Source organism: Suricata suricatta, chromosome 6, assembly GCF_006229205.1.
Source record: "Suricata suricatta isolate VVHF042 chromosome 6, meerkat_22Aug2017_6uvM2_HiC, whole genome shotgun sequence".
Lineage (NCBI taxonomy): Eukaryota > Metazoa > Chordata > Mammalia > Carnivora > Herpestidae > Suricata > Suricata suricatta.
In genome coordinates this window covers 75,244,474-75,253,957 of record NC_043705.1, presented here as the reverse complement: position 1 = coordinate 75,253,957, position 9,484 = coordinate 75,244,474, and positions in this window count along the sequence as shown.

The window sequence follows — 9,484 nt, the reverse complement described above, 5'->3', positions numbered from 1 at the left end:
TGTTGCTTCACTTTTTCCATTTTCATATTCCTATTTTCATTGCCACATGGTGATTTTGAAAAAGATCCATTTCAACTAAGATAAAGTTTAAGAAACTGTAAAGAAAACTGCCCTACAATATAAACATTCCTTCCTGTCCCCCACAAAAACTTTTCTGCATACCCACAAAAACAAGTAAGAAAATATGAGAGAGCAAAAGGAATGCCATACCCATTCACAAAGCAAAACAACCCTAAATATGTAGGAATAACTCTAATAAAAAATGTGTGGGATACACAAAGAAAAATAAAATTATTTGAGAGCAATAAATCGGTTATGCAACAATGGCAAATAAATATTGTTACCCTGTATAAGAGGAAATACTATACTATAAATACTACAAAATGTTATTTCTTCCAAAATTAATTGGAAATTTTAATGCAATTCCACTTAAAAAATATCAAGGAGGAGCAGAACTGAGTAGAACAACGTTAATGTCTCTACAGTGGTTTTAAACATGGACCTATATCAGAATCCATTGGTGGTTTCTCAGAATACACATGCCTGTGTCCACCTTAGACTTACAAAATTATAACTTACAAAATTTGGTCAAATCTTCCCAGATAATTTTTATGCACAACATCGGTTAAGAATCAATGACTGGGAAGAACAAATGATAGGAAATCTAACTGGATAAAAAGAATCATTAGAAAGTATGACTTACCAGTCATATAACCTATTTTCAAACTACAAAAATAAGATTAATGTAGTACTTGTAGAATAGACAGATACATCTTCTTATGGAGAAGAATAAACCTATAAACTTCCCAGGAAGTCATACATAAAAGAAAAATCACACATAGGTATTCACACATGAAAGAAAAATCACAAATCAATGGAGAAGAAAGAGACTGTTCTCTAAATCATATTAAGAAATGTGGGGAAGGGATCAACTTACAATTATACCTCCCACTCCACAGACTTACTTATACACACACTCAGTCAACCAGGTGAATTAAAAAATTGAAGGAAAATTTATGGTTTCAAGTCTTATATTTAAGTCTTACATTATTTTGAGTTAACTCATGTGTAGGGTATAAGATAGTGGTCATTTCATTCTTTTGTATATAGCTGTCCAGTTTCCCCAACACTTTATGAAGGGACTGTCCTTTCTCCATTCTGTGTTCTTGGCTCCTCTGTCACAAATTAATTAATCATATATGTATGGGTTTATTTCTGAGATGTCAGTTCTGTTTCACTGATTTATGGGTATGTTTTTATGGCAATACCACGCTGTTTTGACTACTAAGCTTTGTAGTATAGTTTGAAACAAGGAGCATGATACTTTCACAGTCTTAGTGATGTTCTTGTAGATCTGACTCTAAAGGCAAAGGAAACAAAAGCAAAAATAAACAAATGGGCTCATATCAAACTAAAAAGTTTCTGCAGCACAAATGAAACCATCATCAGAATGAAAAGAAAACCAATGGAATGGGAGATTTTTACAAGTCATATATCCAACAAGAGATTAATATCCAAAATATAAAAAGAACTCACACAACTCAACCAAAAAACCCAAACAACCCACTAGAAAATGCACCGAGGATCTGAATAGACATTTTTCCAAAGTAGAGATACAGATGGCCAACAGGCACATGAAAAGTTGTTCATCAAGACTAATTACTATGGAAATGTGAATCAAAACCACAATAGATATCATCTCATACCAATTAAAACGGCTATTATTAAAAAAAAAAAACCAAAAAATAATATGTGCTGGCCAGGATGTAGAGAAAAAGGAACCCTTGTGCACTGTTGATGGGAATATAAATTGGTGCAGCCACTGAGGAAAGCAATATGGTGATTCATCAAAAAATTAATAATAGAACTCATATGATCCAGCTATTTCACTTCTGGGTATCTATCCAAAGAATACAAAAACACTGATTTGAAAAGATACATATACCCCTTTGTTCCCTGCAGTGTTATTTATAAGAGCCAAGAAATTGAAACAATCTAAATGTCCACAAATGAATAAATGGATAAGGAAAATGCAGTATTTATACACAATGGAATACCACTCAGTCATAAAAGAAAAAAAAGAGTGAAATTTTGCCATTTGTGACAACATGGAGGGACCTTGAAGGTATCATACACAGTAGAATAAGTCAAAGACAAATACCATGTGATTTCACTTATATGTAGAATCTTAAAAAAACAAATGAACAAACAAAAGAAAACATAAACAAAGTCACAGATACCATTAACAAATTTGTGGTTACCAGAGGGGAAGGAGATGGCAAGGGGTAGGCAAGATGGAAGAAAGGGGTTCACTTGTATGGTGATTGACAGTAACTAGACTTCTAGTGCTGATCACTTTGGAGAACATACAGATGTTGAACTACAATGTATATATGGACAAAACTTTGAAATTATTATTTTGTCATGTTTTTAATTTTAAGAGAGAGAGAGAGACCTGCGTCATGGAGGGGCAGAGAGAGAGGGAGACACAGAATGTGATGTAGGCTCTAGGCTCTGAGCTGTCAGCACAGAGCCTGATGTAGGGCTCGAACTCATGAACCACAAGATCATGACCTGAGCTAAAGTTGGATGCTTAACCAACTGAGCCACCCAGGTACCCCTGAAATTATTTTAATCATACCAAACTAAATGAAACAAAACCTTAAAGGATTAGGGATGGGGCCATGGTAAAATGAATGATTGAAAAAAAAAATAAGAAAATTTAGGTTATTTTTATCAATCACTTAAAAGGCAGAAAAAGAAGCAACAGACACATCCACAAGTTAGATCAGATAACAGGTTATAAAACAGTAAGCACAGTATGATTCTATTCTATATTTATCAACACACATATTTGTAAGAATACTCATGTTAGCAGTTGACTCTGGCTGATTTTTTTCCCTTTTGGTTTGTGTTCAGCCTCTTAATGTTATGCAATGTATTTCTATTTTTAATTTTTTTAAATGGTATCTATTTTTCAAAGCAAGGTAATTTGTTCACTGATATTTTTCATATAATGGCAAATTGGGCACATAAGAGAATAATAGCTTTAAAACTCTTTTGTTTTTAAGTGTTTTGTTTATCTAAAAAAGTGTTGCCTCCTAAATATTGCTTTGGTATTTCTTTTTTTTTTTGGTATTTCATTATTAATTTCAATCTGCTAAAAATTCCTGCTCTGGGAGATCACAATTCTTTTATAAAGGTTGGAATAACTAAATGTCCAATCACAGTGATTAGTTGTAACAATTCAGTGATAAAAGTGAGGTATTGGGACCAAAACAAATTTTGATACTAGGGGACGATCAGATTTGGTACTCTGCTTAGTAAACAGAGAAGACCTGGTAAGTAACTATTCAACCAATGAGCCAGAATAGGGCTGGTGACCCCTCAGGTCCTACCACAAGAGACTGACAAAAACAGCCTAAATGTCCAGCAGAATCCTTGCAGCATTTTTTCCTACAAAATGTTTGATAAACACATTAAGATTAGTCTGAAATCCAAAAGATATAAAGGACATCTATAATCCCATCAGATCAGAGATGAGATTTAAAAACATTTCCATCTCACCTAGAATTAGCAAGATACCAAATAATAAAAAAATATTTTTATAATTTTAATTTTTTAATGTTTGTTTATTTAGTTTGAGAGGGAGAGAGGGCACCAGCAGGGAAGGCAGAGAGAGAGAGGGAAAGAGGGAATCCCACACAGGCTCTGCACTGTCAGTGCAGAATCTGATGCAGGGCTCGATCTTACAAACTGAGATCATGACCTACGCAGAAATCAGGAGTCAGAGGCTTGGGACATCTGGGTGGCTCAAGTTAAGCATCCAACGTCTGCTCAGGTCATGATCTGACTGTTCGTGGGTTTGATTCCCACGTCAGGCTCTGTGATGACAGCTCAAAGCCTGGAGCTTGTTTCAGATTCTGTGTCTCCCTCTCTCTCTGCCCCTGCTCTGTTCACACTCTGTCTCTCTCAAAAATAAATAAATGTTAAAAAAAATTTTTTTTAAAAGAGGAGGCTTAACCAACTAAACCACCCAGGGACCCCAGGAAACAAATTTTTAAGATGTTCTAAAGTTAGGATATTATACTAGGTGAAACAAGCCAGTCACAAAAAGACAAATACTGTATGATCCCATTTATATAAGTTAACTTAAGTGTCAAATTCACAGAAACATATAGCAGAATGGCAGTTACCAGAGCAAGGAGAGGAAGAAGTTATTGTCTACTGGGTATAGAGCTTCTGTTTTATAAGTAATAAAACGTTTTGGAGATCTGTTACACAAAAATATGAATATAATTAACACTCCTGAACTGTATACATTTAAAAAGGGTTAAGATGATAAACTCTGTGATGTTTAACACAATTAAAAGATAGATAAAAACTGTTAAAAAGTCATAAGATCCTTCATATTGTACAAAATTACTAATACTGACGACCAGAGAATGAAGTCATATTGACAGCCTTGTTTTTAAAATTAAAAAAAAAAATTAATACTTTATTTTGAAGTAAGCTCTACACCCAACATGGAGCTTGAACTCACAACCCTGAAATCAAGAGTCATACACTCTACTGAATTAACCAGCCAGGCACCCCCCAAAAATGTTTTTCAGGCCCAATTCCAAATTCTAACCAAATTAATTGCCTAGAGTCAGAAAAAAGTGGCACTTTAAAGGAGTGGGGAAGAAATAACTAATCAATTAGTGATGTGGAACTAATTTGTAAAAATCTATATTAAAAAATACTTTCAGATGCTTATATTATGACACACATAAAGTTCAATTCCAGAGTTAAGTAGTTAAATGTGAAATTACAAAATAACTAGAATAAAAATATCTGACCTTAGTGTAAGAGTATTTTTATTAAAAAAAAATGGAGAAGTTAAATGTACTGCATTTATCTTCAATAACCGAAATAACTGAAATATCTTCAATAACTGAAATACATAAAACTGAGAGATTATTTTGTTTTTTAAAACCCACTACTACAAAACCAGAAGGCAAACAAACAAAAATAATTCACTAAATATCTGACAACGGGTTGATAATCTTAATATATAAATAAGGTATCGTGTCAAAATCAAAGAGTAATAAATATGACTGTAGAAGTAATAAAAGAGCTAACAAAATATTAAAATAGCCATAAGTCCATGAAAAACCGTATGAGCTCAACAGTAATTAAGTAACAAGAGCTAAAGCAGGTGATGTACGCTGTGCTACATGTTATATGTCCAGTTTCTTATTTCATCTCCGCAGCCAAGGCACAAAGAAAAATTTCCCTATTTTTCAGATGAGAAAACTGAGTCAAGGAAAAGGTCATACTCCAAGGCAAGCATGCTCATTTCAGGGCTGCTGTGCTCTTTACCATACTCCACTGCCTCCATAAATAAAAGGGAAAAAGTGATACCTCTTCACTCTATCAAATGTCATCGAAGGCAAGCCTGGACATATGAGGCCCTCAAGTCAAATGCCCCACCACCCATTTTTGCATGGTCTGCATGCTAAAAATGAATGGTTTCAGCATTTTTCAATTGCTTGGGGAAAAAAATTATATAACGTGAGAATTATATGAAGTTTAATTTCAATGTCTACAAATAATGGCAGAGTTAAGCAGTTGGAACAGAGACTGCACGTGGCCTGCAAAGCCTGACATACTGACTTTATTTGGCCTTTTCCAAAAAATGTTTGTTGTCTCCCAATTTGGGATGTGGTAAACTGGGCTCTCTTTCTACACTGTCACTGTGTAGAAGTGTAGAGGTGATTTATGGCAATCAAATATAATGCAAAGCAAAATAGGCTTATCTTCACAGGAGTTGACCCAGTAATTTTAGTTGATTACAAAGAAATGTAAAATTCACCTGAAGATTCCTGTAAATATACTGTTGCAACAATGGGAACCCATAGTCCAGGCACTATGCTCTTGGCCAGGACTGGGGAGAAAGCTACACTTAAATACTGACTCTGAAGGGAATAAAACAGCTTTTCAGGTATGTCCAGTAACACCCACTATCATTCTCAACTGTCAAACAACAGCTTGAAATTGCTATCAAATCATAAAACATTCATTTAAAAAGACATTGTATTTTTGGAGCTGGAACACATGACACTGTAGATTTTCAAAGGTTTATGATACATTAATAGTATTAAACCAAAAGATAGCCACAGACTAAACATAAAATCCAGCTGGAGTATGGATAAACCCAAAACTGACAGTTTACTTTCAGCAGAAGAGCACATCTTCACATAAATTAATTTCATTACTTGAATTTTATTGTTTTTGGTTATATTGGCATTTAATTTGTAAATATGCTTTATTTTATAACTGTGTAAATGCTATAAACTAAGACATTTACTCCACATTGGGATATATTTATATAACATTACGACAAACATAATTAAGTCTAACTGGAAATAAGGATGCTTTCCTTTGAAAGAGGTCTTCGTATTTCGTAAATTTGAGAACGCTGTATCTTGTAAATTGCATCAGCATCCTAGCACTACATAATTTTGAGAAAAACAATCGCAATCCCTTATGCTCTATCTCACAAGCTTGGTATTGATGGGCAAAAGCAGAAAATAACTGTCAGGATGAAAAGGATGCCAACAGAAAGACCATTTGCATATGACTTCACATTCAAAACAAAATGTTTCACCTTTGTGAGCTTCAATTTTCTCTTCTGTAAAATAGGGATAATGGTTTGCATTGCAGGGTTATAGAAAGCAGTAGAGGTAACTCTTGGTAAGGTATACAACATATAATAGTAATAATAATAATAGTAAATATTTACTATACTGTTAATCATGTGCTAGGCATTTTGTATGCATTTTATACACACATAACATTTTATATGCATTACCTCAAAGAATAATTACAACCACTACACTACATATAATAGGTACCAGCATATCTTTGTTTTAAAGATGATAAAGCTAAGGCACTGAGAGGGTTCAGTGATTTGCCCAAGGTCAGGTAGCTAGTAAAAGGCAGAGCCAAGACTTGACCAAAATGTCTAATGTCAGGAAACTGGTTTTCTTCTGCTTTATACAAAACTACCTCAATAAATGGGAGCAATAATCATGACACTTATGTCCATAGTTTACCAGAATGAGAACACATAAACATTTCTTCTTTTAAACCCAGCCACAGACCTTCTAGTGAACCACGGCCTCTGAGGGGTTTTCCAAGCCACTCAGGTCATTAACCTTCCCAGAAAGCTATTTTCCAATTGGCATCAGTCTCCCTTCTACAAAATTTGAGACATACAATGTAACTTTATTTTTAAAGACCTCAAATTCTAGCCAACAGCAGTGTAAACATCAATTTCCTCTTCTTGGGATTCCAAAAGGTCCCTCCCCCAGTCTTTCCTCCCTTTGTATTCACATAGTTGAAAACTCTAACCTAAATCACTAGGCATTAAGTACACAGTGCTTATGGGAAGGAGCCAAAATCATTGACACCACCAAGTTTTTTGTACAGATTAAAAAAAAATTTTTTTAAGCCTTGGTTAACATTGCAATGCTGGTGTGCTTAAATCCCAGATAGGGTTATGTTTTAAAAACTAAAACCACTTTGTTGCCATTTTCTGTTTCCCCTGCTTATCTTCAATTGACAAAAATCTTCAATTTCATTCCTAACTGGCAAATGGGTTTATTTTCATTTTAAACAGGCATCTTAGGTGCACCTGGCTGGCTCAGTTGGTAGAGCATGCAACTCTTGATTTCCAAGTCATGAGTTTGAGCCCCATGGTGATGGGTGTAGAGATTACTTATGGGGGAAAAAATGGCATCCTAAATGATTATTATATCATAATTATAATTTTTAGCAATGGAAAAAAGGTTATTAGGAGATTTAGTTTCCAACTACCCTCAAATCTTACTGCCCACCTCCCCATAATCAAGTATACATTGTATTGAAATTTAAAGGTTTTACTGTGACAGCCTAACTTCTTTGAAGAGAATCTAAAATGGCTATCAAGAGTTTTTAACTCCCAAAAGCTTAACCAACACCCTGTGGGGGGTTTTTTTCCTTGCACAGCTACAATCTATAAATGGCTCCACTGTACAAAATACTTTTATTATATGGGCATGCTAAAATATTAGGTTCAAACTCTCCTTTAAGAATCAATGCCTTAAAAATAACCAAAAAAAAAAAAAAGGAAAGAAAACAATAACAGAGACACTATTAAAGTCATTTTTCAGGGTCTATAGAGAGTGTTTGGAAAAATGATTATTATTAAAATATAGTTAGGTATGAATCAGAGTAGGCAATATAAATAGTGGTAGTAGTCATAACAGCAGTAGTGGTGAAAAGCAGAGATTCAAAGGCTTTTAAGTTCCTGACACTGGGCTAAGTGCATTACATGAGCACCTCATCTGTTCCAGGGTGATGCAGGCCCCCAAGCCAGAATCCCTGGATTCAAATACTGGCCACACCACTTAATTACTATGTGACATTGGGCAAACTACGTTGACCTATGAGTGGTTGATTTTCCTTATTTGTAAATGGAGATAACAACTACCTATCACACAAAGTTGCTATGAGAATCAGATGTATTAAAAATATGTGACATCTTTAGAACAATGTCTGGCACATAATCAATATCACAAGGGCTACTTGTGAAATTTTTTAAAGTTTATTTATTTATTTTGAGAGAGTCAGAGAGACCATGAGTGATGGAGGGGCAGAGAGGGAGAGAGGGAGAGAGAAAACCCCTAGTAGGTTCAATATTGAGGGTAAAGTCTGACTCAGGGTTCAGTCTCACAACTGTGAGATCATAACCTGAGCCAATATCGAGAGTCAGACACGTGAACAACTGAACCACCCAGGCACCCTGTGAGTTGTTTGTTATTATTATTTCATTTCAGAGATGAGAAAACTGAGGCAAAAAGATTATAAGTAATTTGTTTGAAGTCAAACAACTGGAACATAGGCATTCTCTCAAGTCCATCCTTTGAAGCATCTCAAAACAAACAAATGCTATACTTTTCAAGCACAGAGAATTTACTCAATGAGACAACCAGTACCAATGAAGTTGACGATGCTCTGGAATGAATGCCCTAGAACCCAGTGATTAAGCACACCTCGGGTCAAATAACTCTACCGGATGCTGAGATTACATGAAACACCAGATGGTCCTAGGTATAGTTAAAACTCCTAGTGTTGTGCCCAAGTTTTTAAAATTGCCCCAAATCACCCCAAAACAAACACCAGAGACTGCTAGGGAGACCGAGTCACGCCTGCAATAGCAAAGGGCCTTTATTACAAGCTTAAGCTCGGGCTCACAGACTCCATTGACCCGCTGGCCACGTGGAATGAGCCCCGAACAAAGGCAGGGCAGGGCCTTTTATACCTTTGGGAGAGGGAGTTACAGGAAATGATGACAGGTGTACAGTGATCCAATCCTTGTCCCCCCCCCCCCATCAACACTGGCAGTTGTGGGAGCCAATCACACCATCCGGAGCACTGACCAATCAGAGTGGGCCCA